This window comes from Microcebus murinus, chromosome 25 (genome assembly GCF_040939455.1).
Source record: "Microcebus murinus isolate Inina chromosome 25, M.murinus_Inina_mat1.0, whole genome shotgun sequence".
NCBI lineage: Eukaryota > Metazoa > Chordata > Mammalia > Primates > Cheirogaleidae > Microcebus > Microcebus murinus.
The window spans coordinates 15,486,817-15,504,163 of record NC_134128.1 but is presented as its reverse complement, the minus strand read 5'-3'; the positions used below and the strand labels follow the sequence as shown (position 1 = coordinate 15,504,163).

General features: G+C 45.2%; 1 protein-coding gene across 4 annotated transcripts in view; it reads left to right on the top strand.

Moving 5' to 3' along the window:
- The window catches only part of CAMK1D (calcium/calmodulin dependent protein kinase ID), a 294,151-nt gene that overhangs the window by 108,091 nt on the left and 168,713 nt on the right, over positions 1 to 17,347 (top strand). The window lies entirely within an intron of this gene.

Below are 17,347 nucleotides of genomic sequence, written 5' to 3'. Positions count from 1 at the left end.
ACAGTTTTTCTTTCTAGAATGTAATGCTTATGCAGTATGTAGCCTTTTGGGTCTGGCTTCTTTCTTGTAGCATGATGCATTTGAGATTCATCCATGTCATCGCATGTATCAGTATTGCCAGTTTGTTTAACCGTTCACCAGTTGTTTCCAGTTTGGGCGATCATGTATGTAGCTGTTAGAGGCATCTGCATGCAGGTTTATTTGCAGATAAACGTGTTTTCCTTTATCCTGGGTAAATACCCAGGAGTGGGATTGCTGGGTCACATGTGAATATTTGCATAATTTTATCAGAGGTTGCTAAAGTAACATTTGTATTCTATGCGTGGGGAGACTGAACTTCAGGATGGTCAAGTTACTTCCCCAGACTTGCACAGCCAATGCGCGTGGATGTTGGGATTTGGATTGAGGTCTGGCTGGCTCCCAGCGCTCCTAAGGACTGTTCCCCTCTGCACTGGAAGGCTGCCGGTGTAGCTCCAGGAGCACGATTAAGCTTCTCTCTTCAGGCTGTGAGTGGGGATCTTGGGCGGGCTAGCCTCCCAGGTGAGAGTGGGTGCCTTGTTCAGGGAAAGCACTAGACTGGATTCTCTCAGTGCTGTGAACAGCTGGGTCTTAGGCAAGTCATTCTGCTTCTCTTGGCCTCAGTTTCCTCTTCTGGGAAGTGAGGTGGCTGGACTTGATGATCTCTCTGGCTCGCCCGGGTCTGACAGTTTGTTATCTCCCTGTTTGGCATGGTAGATAAGCCAGTGGGAAAATACAACTCACTGCTTTATACGCTAGTAATTCCGGCTCTTGCAGCTTAACAAAGACAGACGCACAGAAATCCTGGTGTGTTCTTTATGGGGCCTGGGAGAATCTACAGGGGTTCCAGGAGAGTATTCCTGTGACCTTGGGGTCTGGTGGTTCCCATGTGCCTTTTGCCAAGAGCTGTTTTTGCCGATTACTTTTCGGACCCCCTCCTTCTTCCTGCACTGCCATTCCAAGCCCCCTCCCTCCCTGTTCCATCTTTAAAGCCGAAGGCTGAGATGATCAGAAGTTGAGACTGTCCAGGGTAAGACTATTTATTTTAGCACAGGCTTCAAGGACCCTGAACGTGAGCGGCTTACCCTATGGAAAATAAAACCAGAAGTGGAAACCGACATGAAATTTACATGCACAGGAGTATTCTTGCTTTGGGCATTGGTGGAGAGACCATTTGATGATGATGGTGACATGTGCTGATACTTGTTTTTGTTTTTTTGTTTTTTTTTAAGAAATACATAGGCAAAAAGCAAGGCTTTCTCCAACAGCCTGTCCAGAGCACATGCGTCCCCTGTGTGCCTTGTCCTGACATGAGATGATGGTTGTCAGGGGTGCGTGGAATTCACCAACATCAGAAAGTTCCTATGCCTAAACCTTACTCATCTGTATGCATCCCATTTGCTTAAACAAAGTCCAATTATTTGGAACTCAGTTGCTAATGATCGCACGATGATTACAGTGTCTACCATTGGGAGCCACCCTGGAGCAGGAGGGAAACTCCAGGGGATTTTATCAAAATGGAACCAAACCAAACCACGCCTCCCGTTTTCCAGGGAACCGTGTGGCTGTGTGGCAGTCAATCCTTCTAGGCTGGCCCTCTCTGCCCCAGTGACGAAGTGCAGAGCACAGACTGATTATAACTAGGGAACGAGACTTAACATTGCCGTCCCCCAACATTGCTCTGCCTGTCTTTGTTTCCTCGAGATAATGTTTTCCTAATGTTCTCTCTGGGGCAGTCGTAAACTGAAAAATGCCCCTTCCGGCCTTTCTCCCTGGGTGGCTGCTGTGGCAAAGGACTATGAAACAGTGGGGCCAGGGGATTGGTAATAAAGGCAACGGAGATTTTCTGTCTCTAATTATGAAGATTTATAACCGAGGAATTAGAGCATTCTCTGGTCGTTAATTTCTAAGAGGTCCCTTATCTGGCTTTCCCCAATAAAGGATTATTCTAGATACTACAGAGTGGAGAGCTCAGGCCAGCTCAGCCCATCATTTCCACTTGATAGTCCCCGCCCCCCGTAAGTTATTGAGCAATCAAATCATTCCTTTAATAGAAAAATCTTAATTTTTTTCATTTTATAATTGGTTTCCTTTTTTTTTTTTAATTTGATAGAGCCCTTTGCCTTTTTTCATCTTTGTTGTTTGGGCTTTTAAAAATATACTCTGCCTACATTTCTTTATTCCACAGTTACATATCGATCACGTGGTCAAAAGAGTCTTGTTTAATTCTTTTCATTTTATTTTTAAGACTGACCCTTCTGATCGTGTCATGTTGTTTATTGGCAGGGGTTGATGTTTCTCTGCTCAGAAGCATCTCCACCTCGGATGATTGGGTTGTGAGATTATTTGAATTATTTGAATGGAAGGAAATATCTCATTCTTCACTCCATGGACCATGCCCTGGTCATTATTCCATAACATGATGCAATACAGCCTTTTAAAGAATGGTTCTCATAAACTTCCAATTCTATTTACTGTGCACTCACAGTGTGGGTACCTTTTTTGTTGTGCTTTCCATAAAGTTCCAAGGTAAAGTTTTCTGTACTTTTTCAGTCTTCATTGCCATTAATTTAATGGTACTGTATTATCACGTGATCCACTCTGCCTCCCACTGCTCTTCGATATGAGACAGCCTCTCCGGTCTAACTGGGTCGTCTTCATGGCCATTTTATTAGTAAAGAGGTGCATTTGGCCAATAGTAACAGACACATTAGTAGGGACGGTTCTAACATGGCATAAATAGATGGTGGCTTTATTGTCATCTCACGTAAAATAATTTGAAAAATAGGGACTCTAGGGCTAGTATGGTGGCTCTGCAAAGGCACAAGGAATGCAGGTTCTTTCTGTTCCATCACCATCAGAAAGAAACTTCTGTCCTCAGGATCACAAACTGACTTCTGGAGATCCAGCCATCATGTCCTTATTCCAGAAGAAGAGGACAGGCAAGGGACAGAAGAGGATGCCTGTGGCAGCTGAGACCACCCCTTAAAAAGTGCTTTCGTGAGACTCACAAGATGACTTTTGCTTAAATCTCCGGCTACCTCTAACAGAAAGGGTAAATGGAAACAGTAATTTTGTAGCTTGGTGTATTAGGGTAAAATTAGCTGTCATAACAAACCACTAGATTTTAGTGGTTGAATAAAATAGGCTTTTATTTTTCTCTGGTCAGAGTCTGGGGGGGACATTCCTGGTTGGCGGTAGGCCTTTCCCATGGGGACTGAGCGGCCCTGACCCCTTGCATGTTGTAGACCACCCTGCCCTGGGACCTTGCATTTAGCAAGGGCGGGTGTGAAGCAGGATGGAGAGCGTGTGGGTGAGGCGTCCGTGGGCCAGCCTGGAAGTGGCCACACCATGCACTGAGCAGTGGCGGAGCTCAGTCACGTGGCCACATGCACCTGCAAGGGCGGGAACTGGAGTCTAGCTCCGTGCCTGACAAGAAAAGGAAACGGCTTTGGGGAACAACTAGTCCAAGTGACACATTGCGGCCCCCGTGACGGCAGGATCCTGTCGGCCGGAAAGACGTTAAGACAAGCCTGGCCGTGTGAAACAAGGGACAGTCGCTGCTACTGCCGGGCACACGCTCCTGCTTGCTCTGCCCACGGAGACTTCACCTTTTCTGGTCACCCGCCCACCCGCAGGGCTCCGTGACATCTGTGCACCACACCGAGCCCAGGCCTGTCTCTGCTAGGTCTGTCCGAGAACACCAGCCCTGGCTGTGTGCAGCATTCTCGAACTTATCATACCCCCAGATCCCACCTTCATCCCGCAGTGACTTGTTTTTGTTCATTCAGTATTTTCTGGGTCTTGGTTTTTGACCCACCAAACACATAGAGAGCAGGGACTTCATTCTCTTCTTCCATCCTCATTTTAGTGCTCAACTCTGCCCCTTCAGTGACTCTTCCTCCTCGTGAGAATGGCCCGTAAGGGTTAGGGTTAGGGTTAGGGTTAGGGTTAGGGTTAGGGTTGGGGTTAGGGTTGGGGTTAGGGTTAGGGTAAGGGTTAGGGTTAGGGTTAGGGTTAGGGTTAGGGTTAGGGTTAGATTTCCTCTGTGAAATCAGCTCCAAGAAATAATGAGGCCAGGAGTTCAGTTAAGTTATTAAAACTGTCTGGGTAGCATCCCAAAGCTTTTCTTACGACCCTTAGGCTCTTGTGTTATAGTCTGACACTGTTGTTCGTGCACTCTGTGATTGTGAACAAATTTCTTCTAGAAAATTCTCTCCCCTAAAAGATTGCTCAAGTGCTGCTACTTTGCAAAGGGTCGGTGTTGGGTTTTGACCAGGCAGAGTTTTGTTCTCTTTCCTCTTAGTTCTTGTGGTGTTTAGTGAATACTTTTGTTGTAGCGCCTATTAGCTCATCAAAATAGTTACTATTTACCGATCACACTAAGTAGTAAGTATGTTATTTCCATATTCTCATGTAATGTTCTCTGTTATCCCATGAGGTATGTGGTATCACTCTCTCCATTTTACAGATAAGGACTCGGGCCCAGAGACAGAGAGTCATTAACTTGCCCTGAACACGTTTGAGAGTGAAAGTTAGGCTTGTTGGATATTAGCCTGGGGTGGTATCGATAATTCTGGACTGTCCCCAGGGAACCGGGACCTAGGGTCTCCTTGCTTACCGCCCCCCCCCCAACTCTGCAGTTTCCCGAAGGCACCATTCTCTTTTATGCCTTGGGTTAATTTTTTTTAAATCATAAAATATTTTAAATGTATCAAAAAGTACAGAAAAATACATGAACAGACTATCATGTACCCACCACCCAGATCAAACAAATGTCAATTAACATTTTGCCATATTGGCTTCAGATTTTGTTTCAAAAAATGTTATGGATACAGCTACTATTTCATTCCCTCTTTCCTCCCCAGTGGCAATGTTTCCCTGAAGCTGGGAGCACCCTGATTGTAGATCTTTATACTTTTGTTGCATATGTATAGGGTAGGTGTCCAAACAATGTTGGTATGGATGCATGTGTGTGTGTGGTTTAGTTATTGACATAAATGGAATCAATACTGTAGGTGTCCTTTGGTAAGCTTTTTTCCCACTCGTTATTATATGTTCGAGATTTATCCCTGTTACTACGTATAGATCTCATAATTTAATTTGGCTGCTACAGAGTTTCCACTGAATGACTACCAGGGCATATTATTCCCATTTGGGATATTAACATCCATCTAGATATTTAATATAATATTCCATGGTATGGTTTTACCATTCCACTCTTACTAGAAATCATGTTGTTTTCATTATTTTCCACTTCTTATAGTGCTACAATAAGCGTATGAGTGTATATATATATCATTATATATAATGCTTTTATTTCTATAGGACAGAGTTCTTAAAATGTAACTTAACAAGTATAGCCAGATTAGCTTCCCAAAATGTCGTAGCAATTTATACTCAGCCACTTTCCCACATAAATTTACCTTTTCCCAACCTGCTGAGAAAAAAGCTGTCTTGCTGAGGTTTTATTTAGCATTTCTAGACTGCTGGCGAATTTTGAGCATTGGCTAATACGCTCATTGGCTATTCTGTGAGTTGTGTGTTTGTGTCCTAGCCCACGTTGATCAGCAGGGCTGGGATACCTCACCGGGCATGGTTTCTGCAGAAAGCACCCCTTGACTTGTGCACATGGCAGTCTCAGTGGGAAGCCCTTGGTATAATAGAGATATTAACTTTCTGATAATATTTTATTAGTAGGACTTGAATATTTTCCCCTTTCCAATAAGACTTTTGGATTTCTCATCTTGCTTATAAAGATCAACTTACGTATATCTTCTCATCCCTTTCTCCTAAAATGTTTCCAACATTTTCACTGTTTTTTTGTGTTGTTTTTTTTTTTTTCAATTGAGAAATGTAATCAACAGGAACTGTTTAAAGAACCCAGATTTTCTTTCCGTGTAATTACAACATGGCAAAGGCGTCGGAACTCATTTCCTAAATGTCACTCGCTTGGATCTTGTATCAAATGCTCTGCTGAAGAACAATGACACCGCATGTGTTCTCATCTTTTCCTTTTTAAATTGACACTTTGATCTTTGCTGTTCAGATACTGTGAGGCTCGTGGGGAGAGACAGGCACTGCCAGCCGTTGGCTGCACGCAGGCAGAAAGGACACCTGCTTGGTTCAGATTGTGCTGGGCCTGATATTTCTGTTTTAAAATCCAGCAAAGAAACACGACTGGTATAATTGCTCCTCTTTACACCGAGGAAAGGTGCCAGGACTGAAGTGTCCCGGGGATGGACAGGCGATCGCTTTAGCTCTGCCATCCTAGCATTTGTGAGAGTCCAGACGTAGCGATTCGTTCCTGCAGGTGAACGGAAGGGAAGCGAGAATGGAGAAAGGCAGCTCATTTTCGCTGCTGCCTGGGACGTATCTCTGATTTCACGGTGCAAACAATCTGTGTGTCCAGTTTTTGTGTCGAAGCATACTTTGCAGAAGTACTGAAGCGTGTGACAAGTGGGAAAAAAAAACGTTAAATCATACTAGTATTACTTTTTTGTGTGTGCGGTTTGGAGACGTTTCTGGAATCTTCCTTTGCAGATAAACGAAAGGACTTCTGCGGTTGTGAGGATGAAGGGCCAGTCCCAGGAAGGGCCCGAGGAGGTGCAGGCCGGTTGCTAGGCATCCGGCAGATGGGTGATTAGATGCAGAAGAGCGTTATTATTCTGCATGCAGCCGGCGCTGCGGCACAAGACAGACAAACTTGCAGGATGCAGGTGGGAAGTAGAGAGGGCCGACTCCCAGGCCTCAAGCCCGTCCTCACTGTTGGCTCTGCGGGCAGGTCTTGGAGTTCAGCCTTGCAGCTCTTAGCGGAAGGAGGGAGCCGTGGACATCTTGCAAGTGGCAAAACTGGCTTCCTGGGAGAATTTGGGCGAGAACAAAGGGCCTTTTCATGGCTTAGGGAGGAAGTTTGACTAAATCGGTATCAGTTCTACTTTTCAGGGATGTTAAAGAAAAAAATGATCCAGGGACACTCGTTAAAGCGCCACAAGGAGGGCTCCATTCAGAACCACGGTGGCAGGCGTAGGGAGCACTGCAGCGGGGTCTTGCAGTGGGGGGAGAGATGGGACACAGTGAGGGCAGGTGGGACTTCACAGCGGAGGAGCAAGCCTCGGGAGGTCGCTGGGTGGGGGATTCCTAAGAGCAAACGTTGGGGGAAGGAGGATTCTAACAGGATTCTTGCTGAAGATAAACCCAGGCCATCAGATGTCACCTGGGGATGGCAGAGTTTGGGAACCTGATCAGATATCCGGGTGACCAGCTATCCAGGGGTGGGGAGGGGGGAATCTTGCTAAACCGACCTAGTGGGATTTCTTCCAGAAACTGGATTTTACAAGAAGTGCCCGGATGGGCCCGGGAGAAGGTTCAGGGGCTGGACCAACGTTTGGTCAAGTGGAGAATCTTGTCGGGGCATGTGAGAATGATTAGTTTAGCTAGAATGGTGGCATTTGTGATGCCATTGTTGGGCTGCATTCTTTGTGCTTGTATATATGTATGTATATATATGTATATAGCATGTACGGTTATAGAGGAGACACCCCTCTGTCACTGTACATGCTACATACATGTATCTGTTTTGTCCCCTGCTCATTTTTGTTTACTGCTCTTGCCAATGGCTGGCATAGATGTTTGTTTATACGCTGCCTCTTTCCCCCTGGTATTGGAGCTTCCTGGGGCCGAGACTTTGTTCCACTCGCCCTGGCATGTACTAGTGTCCTCAGCACCTGGCATGTACTAGTGCTCAGTACATGCTTCCTGGCTAAGTGGCCGGGCCTCTTTCCCCCTGCCAGCTCGCAGAGGTGTGACCCCGTGGCAGGGCCCACGCACAGTGACCGTGATATGCAGAGTGGCTCATATCAGCTTGCAGTTCAGATTCCTTTGCCAGTGCAGTTTCCAGTGTCATTAAGGACTTACGGCTGAGTAGGCGCCAATGCCATCTTGTGGCATGGTGACATGTTCCCGGGAAACGGGCTTGGGTGTCAGAGGGGGGTGTCCCTACTGGATATGGCCCTTAACCCAACCAAGTGGCTTGTCGATGGGGTCTCGAGCACCGTGTTGGGCCAATTTGGGGAGATAATTGGGCCAATTTGCAAGCCTGTTGGAACCCCTCAAATCACCCTGCCTGGGGAATCTGATTGGTTTTTTGGTTTGGCCCTGGTTTTTTTATCTTTTCTTAAATCTCAGAGCAGCCTGTCCCTGAATGGCAAGGAAATAGCCTCAGAGATTCCAGCTGATGCATTCGGCCTTGCCCCTGATGGGAAGGGCTGGGAGCAGCCTGTGCCACAGGGCTCTGTGCGGATCAGAGCACTGAGGTCGCGGTCCCTGTCCTTTGAGACTGGCGAGGGCTGTTACGAGGTCAGCGGCCCCTGTGCTCTCAAACCCACCATCTCTGTGCTGGGTCAAAACTTTTCCAGGGCCAGGAAACTGAGGCGAGCACAATGCACCAATCCTCCCGGGCTCCTGCTTCCATTCTGCACGCCGGGAACGCTCTTTTGTTTCAGTGGGTAGCCACAGGGCAGACTTGCTCTTATTTTTGGCCAGAAATAATGTCATCAGCAGCACCTCCCAACAAATTGATTAGTCTCCGTGTGTGTCATTGAGCAGCAAATAGAGCGTTTCCCCACGGCACGAGAGCCTAGGAGCTAGGAACTTTTCTTTTCTTCCAGCTGGGATGATGGTAACGTGATTAGGTTGTAGGAAATGGGGAGAGCATGTCAATTGCACTTGAAGATTAAGTCGGTTCTATTAATCAGGAAATGAATAATGAGACGTGTGGGCAGTTTAGCAGGAGAAAGAATTAATAAGTGGGGCGACATAAGGTCAGTCTTGCCTCTACTCAGAATCTGCCCTTTGGAAAAGAGTGAAAATTATAATATGGGATTCCAGGATGTCATGGCCATAAGGCAAGGGACCTAATTCTGAAACACTGAGGAGTCGCTTAGGAACAGAATAGAAAGACTAACTTAAAATTCTTCTATTCTCCCCTCATAGAGAGTGTGGGTTCATGCACTTTGGAGGGGAGAAAACTGGGTGGAAGTGGCCAACAGGGTCAGCCACTTAACAGGAAGCTAAAGCTAGCTGGGCTCCATTGGAGGGTTCTCTGGTTAAGAAAATTTCAATGAATTTGCCCACTCTAGTCCCGACTGTGTTCTTAGCATCGTGCTTTGTTCTGCAAACCACTGCTCTCTGCTGACACTCTGCTCACGTGTACGCCGTCTGCCCTGTCCCCAAAGGGCCTGGCTCTGGGACACGGCCCGCTTTCCTCAACCTCCCTTTCTTGCCTTCCTTCCATCTTCCCCGTTACTGTCGTCTGTGGAGACATGCTCAGCCTTCAGGGCCCATTTCAAGCTCCTCCTTCCGCATGAATGAGTTCCCTGGTGTGACAGGCACTTCCGGGTCCCTAGTGTTATTGACGAGTGATCTCTATGAAGAACAACTTTTCTTCCAGATAATCAAGAAGCCCTTGAATATCTTCATCAGTGACGCTGTCCAGGCTAATTGTGAACCAGGTTTAAGGGGTGGAATAACCAGTTGACACCAGCCCCGTGTAGACGGGTTGTCCATGTAGCATAAAGGGTGAGCTTGGCTGTTTAATAGGATTGTTCCTGACATTTCGTCAATGTGGTATATAGCTAGTTGGTTAACCTAATTAAAACATCTAGTACAAGGCTTTAATTAGCCAGGTAGTCATTTTGCATAGATTATTATTATTGATTATTCTCTCTTTGCAGAATTTTCTCTGTTTCATTAACTTTTGATGGAGAAAGTATGTGCACATAATAAAATGGGTAGAAAGTCAGTCCCCCAATGGGCTTCATTCCCAGGCTTTCCTTCTTGTCTGTCTTTCCCGAGATCGTGTGTCTGAGCACGCATGCGTGTGACACAAGTGGGAGTGTAATATACACATTGTTCTGCACTTTTACTTTTCCACCTGACATTATGTCTTGGGGATAATTCCAGATTAGCACACATAAATCTCTTTCATTGTTTTAAATGGCTGCGTAGGCCGGGCGCGGTGGCTCACGCCTGTAATCCTAGCACTCTGGGAGGCTGAGGCGGGTGGATCTCTCAAGGTCAGGAGTTCGAAACCAGCCTGAGCATGAGCGAGACCCCGTCTCTACTATAAAATAGAAAGAAATTAATTGGCCAACTAATATATAGAGAAAAAAAAATTAGCCGAGCGTGGTAGCGCATGCCTGTAGTCCCAGCTACTCGGGAGGCTGAGGCAGGAGGATTGCTTGAGCCCAGGAGATTGAGGTTGCTGTGAGCTAGGCTGATGCCAGGGCACTCACTCTAGCCTGGGCAACAAAGCGAGAGTGTGTGTCAATAAAGAATGAATGAATGAATGAATGGCTGTGTAGACCTCCTCTGCATTTTTAGATTGTAATGTACTTACTCATTTCCCTACTGATGGGTATTTAGGATCTTTCCAATGTTTTGCTATTTCAAAGTTGTACTGATTTTTTTTTACCAGTATATTGATTTTTTTTCCTTATGTAGATACAGCCAAATGTTCCTTTAATATAGTAATTATCATACCATTAAGGACTCTGTGGGTTTTTTTACGCGAGAACTCGATAAATTAATTAAAGAGTACATTGATGTGTGTTTGGTTAGCTGGAAGCTTAAAAGAATTTTCCTTCAAGTTACCTGTTGAGACATCTGCCCTGAATAGGGATGAAAAATAAGCTTAAGAGTGCTTAAAATCAGAGCCTCCCAGTGGGGGAGTGAGGGGCATTTGGGATTAATCAGTTACGAATATCCTGACCCATCCTGGCTTTGGGGTTATGGCTGCGCCCACCATTTGACATTGATACTCATGGGCCACTCCCAAAGGGGCTGTGCATTTGGCCTTAGGAAGATACTGGAATTTTTTCATAGTGGCCAAAGAGAAGGAAGACACAAGTGTTGGCTAGCTCTGGTCCCCCTTGCACTGGGGATGGGAATGAGAAAGGGGAGAGCCCCCCTGAAGAGCCAATTCTATAGGGAGAAATCTTTCTCAAATGGGAGATCTGCAGAGACTGCAATGAGAAATACTATCTAAGAGGTCTGCACAGTTGATGAAGAAAGATGGAGAATGCAATGGGAGTTCCAATTTCATCCAAGCCATCATCTCTATCATCCAAGGAAAATATATCCTTGCAACAAATGCATCTGTGGCCCACATAGGCACTCCGCGTGCCTTGGAGTGTTAATGGCCTTTTAAGCTGTGGCTGCGAGGAGACTTTGCAGTCTCAGAAGACCTGAATCCTTTACCCCGCTGTCAACTCCCAAACTGGCTTCTGTGAATCCTCCCTGTTGGTGTGATAAGAAAAAAAAATGATTGACTCACTTTGGTTGCATATCAGCCTTTAACAAATGATGCAAGGAGAGCAGAGATAAACTATGAGAGCCTGTCAGAGGAGGGAAGGGGGGAAGTGGTGCTATTAAATGAAGCATGTTTTTTTTTTTAAATGTGGCAGTGGGCATTCATTTGGAATTTATTTGTCTTCTGCATTTGGATCAGTGAAGCTATTAGCACTGAAGATTTAGTGCCACAGAAAAACCTTCAGAAACCAAAGATGTCACAGGCAATGACTGTGTCAGCATTTTGATGACTTCCCCCCTGTGACAACTATTGTCATAACCCAGACCTGCCTGCTCTGGTGGCTTTAGACACAAGGATGTGTCTCAGAGTGAGAATTGATGGGGACAAAAGTCCAGCCAGCCGTGTGAATATTTAAGAAAGTCTCATCATAGTTCTGGGAGGTATTATGGGAGGTGGTTTGTCATTCTGGAATTTTCTAGTTGAAGAGGAAGATGGGCATTTTTTTTTTGGTGAAAAAGAATAACTATTTCGAGTAGGAGTCACCCGGTTCCTAAGCATCTAATTCCTAAAGTTAAGGGTATGTCTCTAATTTGAACTGGTTGATGCAGCACTGGTCCCAAATTAATAAGTCTCAATTATAGATTCTTTTTCAAGAAATAGAATTTTAATGCTTTTAGCTTCAGCATTAACATAAACTAACATACAGCTTACTATGTAGTTGCCAAGTGGAGGGTTTTAGAAGATACACTTTAATGCATATCAACATTATGTCTAAATCGGATACCAATTTTCATGCTCATGTATTTGTTCTTCAAGCGTTTGAAAGCAAGACTTTTCTTTTTGCTGTGCTTGTTTGACGGAACTTTATTTTTCAGATTGGGCTTGGCTTTCTTTAGGTCGCTGTGATGAATTAGCACTGCAAAATGTTATCAATGGTGTGCGATTTGGTGAAGATTTTTAACTGAAGGTTCTACTAGAAAGAGTCAATGTTGCTTCTAAAATTCCATAATTTCTGCCGAAAGAGTTGCCTAAGACATAGAGACCATCTAAGTCCACGACTGTTGCCATCTATTTGGATTCTCTGGGGTCAGTAAGACTATTGTTAGGGTTAGCAGACATGTTTTTCATTTTAAGAATTGATTCTGTGCTGGAACAATAGGTCTAAAAGGCACCCATCTGATAACTGGATTTTCTCAAGCCAAAAAAAATATCACCAACTTCCTTTTTTGCTGCTTAGTGGTTTTTTTTTTTCCCCTCCTCCATTTTTTAAAAACCAGCCCTTAATATTGTCCTGGCTTGACACTGGGGAAAATAGTATGCTTAGTGGAAAAGAACATTTGAATTTATTGCAGGAGGCCTGTGGGCCCAGTGGCACGGTCCAGTAATAATGGCAGTAGGCTAGAGGCGATGCCGTTAATAAACTTAATAACACAATCAATCTGATTTGTATGTAAAATGACTAAAAAGCACCAAAAGGCAACGAGCCGGTAATAGCGGGCTCTAAGCTAATAGGGCAGATCATTTCGGCACCATCTGATCATTTCTTGGTCTAATTTGGGATGGATATAATTTTACCAAGTGGTTGGTTTAGTGCACTGTCATGACTGGAAAAGACACCTCGAGAATTCCTGATTCTTGTTAAAAGTCAGAGGAGTCTTTTTAAGCTTTCACTGATTCAATTTGGCCAGCAGTCGTGGAGCACCTACAGTGGGGAAGTCATGCTAGGTCAGTCAGTGGAGGTTAAATGTTTGTCCATTTTGTGGTTACATTGCTCTTGGATGAGAAAAGAATTTATTTTTAATGATGTGCACTTAGAACAGCCAGCCTGTGTGCTACTCTTCCTAGATACTATGTGATATTTGTTCTTACCAACTTCAGGTTAAAGATGATTAGACACTGGGAAAGTTTATTAGAGAGGAAAGAAACAGATTCTTGTTTCTGTATTTTATAATAATGATTGGTGGTGAGTAGGTGGGTCAGCTAGCATGTTCTGGGTTCTGATCCCAGTAGAAGCTGCAGATCTGGAGTTAAGATGCTCTGAGTGGCTCTATGAATTTTTTTTTTTTTTTTTTTGAGACAGAGTCTCACTTTGTTGCCCAGGCTAGAGTGAGTGCCGTGGCATCAGCCTAGCTCACAGCAACCTCAAACTCCTGGGCTCAAGCAATCCTCCTGCCTCAGACTCCCGAGTAGCTGGGACTACAGGCATGCGCCACCATGCATGGCTAATTTTTTCTATATATATTAGTTGGCCAATTAATTTCTTTCTATTTATAGTAGAGACGGGGTCTCGCTCTTGCTCAGGGTGGTTTCGAACTCCTGACCTCGAGCAATCCGCCCGCCTCGGCCTCCCAGAGTGCTAGGATTACAGGCGTGAGCCACCACGCCCGGCAGCTCTATGAATTTTTTAACCAATAGAAGGTACATGCCTACTTGTAGTTTACAAAGCCCTTAAATATCTGTTTTTAGCCAAGACATCCTCAGGGCACGTGGATTTCATGCTGCAGTTTTTTCAGGGAACTCGGGAAGATTAAGGATTCTTGGAGCCTGGGCCAACTTCTTTTCTTTGCCTTCTCCTTGATCTCTTGGACCTCAGATCATTTCACTGCTCAGAGAGGACTGGGTGCACATCACCAGGTGGGGTCTGTTGAAACTGACTAACTAAAGCAAAACAAAGCAGCCTTTTGCAGAACCATCATTTATGAAGTTAAAAGCCTAAGTAGTCATTGAGAATTCTTTAGTCACTATAGAACTTCTTTACTCGTTATAGAAAATGTGTTTCTCTTTAGTCTTGGAAATGCAGCTCTCAAAAGGTAGCTTCTCCTGGGTACCTGATTTATAATCAGGGTAGGCTGCCTCCAGGAAATGATTTTATTTTCTTTGAACTGTGGAGGAAAAGGGGGAAGGATTCAACTTTTTGCAATTCCTACAGTTTATCTTCAGGTGCAGAAAATATTTAGCATTTCAAGAATAACTTTTTCTGTTTGACCTTTCTAGTATTTGTCGCAGAGATTTCATTTTGATAGAAATTTGGTATTTTCAAAAAAATAGGATAATGGTTTCCTTTATAATTCACATAAATGTCTTGTCACAACTTGAAAAAAAAATGTGGTTTTCGAAACACTGGAATTTTTATATCTCCCACAATTATGCATTGTCTAAAGCCCTTTCATCTGTATAAAAATCTGCCTTCTCTTCTTTTTCTACCAAACTTGACTTATTTCACCAGGATGAAGGTTTTTAGGCAGAAATATCGTCTATCTTAAATTCACAAATTTGATGTTTTCACCAGTCAAAACAAACAGTGATCTCAGGATTACTGAACTGTGTCGCGTTACTTAAGCATTCGAGTGTATAAGTGCATGTTTTAAAATAGACCAGGAAGGACTCAAAAGAATTTTTTGTGCCTCAAGAGAAACCTTTGAGGTTCATTCTGCACAGGCCTGCATAGAGACTTGGAGGAATACATTATGAAGGAGGAAAGGGACAGTACTTTTTCCCTCCATGACGTTGAGTGGAAGGTCATTAGCATGTGTTACTTATTTTGCAGATCTACAGCCCAGGAGAAAGAAGGGGGAGCAGGTCAGATGGGGAGTCAGAGAGCCCCAAATAATGGTGATCACCAAAACTGTCTTGGGCACCAGTTGGTGCCAAGTGTTGTTAGGTCTGGAGACGCAGAAAAGAATGACCAACACCTGCTGCTCTTGACTCCTGCTCTTGCGTAGACAAGACATAAAGGACTCCAATGGGGTGTGTGAATGGAGTAATGTTGGTCAAAGCCACGTGCCCCAGAAGGAGGGTAGCAGTCTGTCTGGGTGGGAGGCAATTGAGAAAAATCTTAAAAAAGGAAAAAATATACCATCTTGGCCTTTTAAGAAAATGAATGGAATTTTGCAAAGCAGAATGAAAAAGGAATTGCTATTCAAGGAAGGAGGAGGTAGGTGGAAGTTGGACAAAGGCCAATGGGGTGAAAGGTCGTTGGTGTGTTTGGGAAACCGCCAAGTTGACTGCTGTGTTGGGTTGAGGTGACCTGTGTATGGTGGCTGTGGTGACAGGTGAGCCACGAAGCTGGGGTCGGGTTTGGAAGGGCTCTGAATGCCACTGGCAACTTGCAGAGTTATTTGAACCTTATCCTATAGACATGGATCCTCAAAGACTTTAAGTAGGGTAATGATATGGTCAGATCTTTGTTTTAGAAAAGGAATTCCAGGCAGATGGGAGATAGCAGATACAGGTAGTCCAGAGGTGAGAGAGACAAGGACGGCTTGCAGGGATGGAGGAACAGCCGGGCATTTGAGAGTCTTTTTGGCAGAAGACCTGAATATAGTTGGTGATGGGATTGTGAGGGAGAGAGGAGTAGACAGGTTTCTAGTCTGCATTAACTGGGCCTCTAGAAACGAGAGATGGAATATAGGAGAGGGAAGTTCTAGGATGAAGACACTGATTTTCACTTTGGTGACAGTGCTCTTGAGAGGCTGGCCAAGGCCCTTGGGGACAGTTTGGGAAGTGAGATTGGCACCTGAGAGAGATTAAAATCTAGATCAAGATCAGGAGGCCATTGGGGGTCAGGTGGGGATGAAGCTATGGAAACAACTGAGATTTTCCAGGGGAGGGAAGAACAGGAAGAAAGGAGGATCCCCAATGAAACCTTGGGGACCATTGATGTCCGAGGGGAGGAAGAAGAGCAGGTGGAGATGCAGAGGAAGGGGACAGGAAGGCAGAAGGAAGGACTATGTTGCAGAACCACGTAGAGAATTTTATGAAGGAGGACAAGACCCCCTGGTTGTCACACCAGAAATGAGTAGGATTAGCACAGCCATTGGGTTCAGCACTATTGGACCCCCTGGGGACCCAGCTCACCCCAGTGCCAGACAAGTGGTGGGGGAGTAGGTCAGACTGCAGAGAGCAGAGCCCACCACACAGGTGGCAGGCCAGTGCAGGCTGTGCCCAGACGACTAGACTATTCCAAGGCGCCGGCGTCACTCAGCCTGGCCGGAGTGCTCGGCCATTCCATTTTAAGTGTGCGATGCTGTATTTTCCAGCCCGGAGAGTGCACCCTGCTTTGACCTCTTTGTACTTTTTTAAACTTTGTCACTCTTTGTTCTTGCTTTTGTCCCTGGGAATTTATGTTCTTGGGTTGTCTGAAGGCTTTTATTTTAGAGGCTCTCAGATCATTTGCCTTGGTGTCATCTCCTTCCTGCCATCAGCGCCTCCCTCTCTCTGTCTTTCTGCCCCCCCCCCACACACCACTGTGTTCTGTGTTGTCTAATTACATTGAAAGCGCTCAGACCGTTCATTCATGAATTTCATTTTTGATGTTTCTAATTAGCTTTCCTGGAATAGGGGAAGTATCTTCCGGCGATTCCTATTTATTGTGGGAACAATGACAATTTATGCCAATCTTCTGTCCCCTAAAAAGACCCAGAGAGCTTTGTCTTTGGAAAGCTTAGAGTAGGCGAATGCACGTCGTTTGGCTAAATGACAGAGCAAGTGGGTCTGCACGCGCGGGAAGGATGGCCGCTCACCCAGTGACAGAGCCCGACCCTCCGTCACTGTCACCTGCAGTGCTTGTGGATAGAATCTTCCTTGATGATAATTTGTGGATTTGGGCAGAAGATCCTTGTCTGGACGTTTGTCGTTTGCGTAGTTCGTGGCGTGACGATGTTCTGCCTGTCGGGTTTATACCGTTAGATACGGACCTTGGAAACAGACAGACTTGTCTCCTGAGGATTCATGTTCCAGTAGGAACAGTGTCCCAAAGACTCACAGTTAATTGTCCTGGGTGGAAGTGAGTTCTTCTCACTGGACAGACTTTGAAAACACACCTGTGTCTTCCTTTGCACGGTGACAGAGCATGCATCCCTGTCCTGTGGGCAAGAGGAGGGAGAGAATGGTGTGTCCCCTGGTTTAGGCATCTCTCTGATGGTTACTGAGGAACGTAGACCCTGAGGCCCTGGTACGGTGACAGCATTGGGGCTTCCAGTGCTTTCTCTTGATACAGGCGAGTTGAGTTTCTCTCCC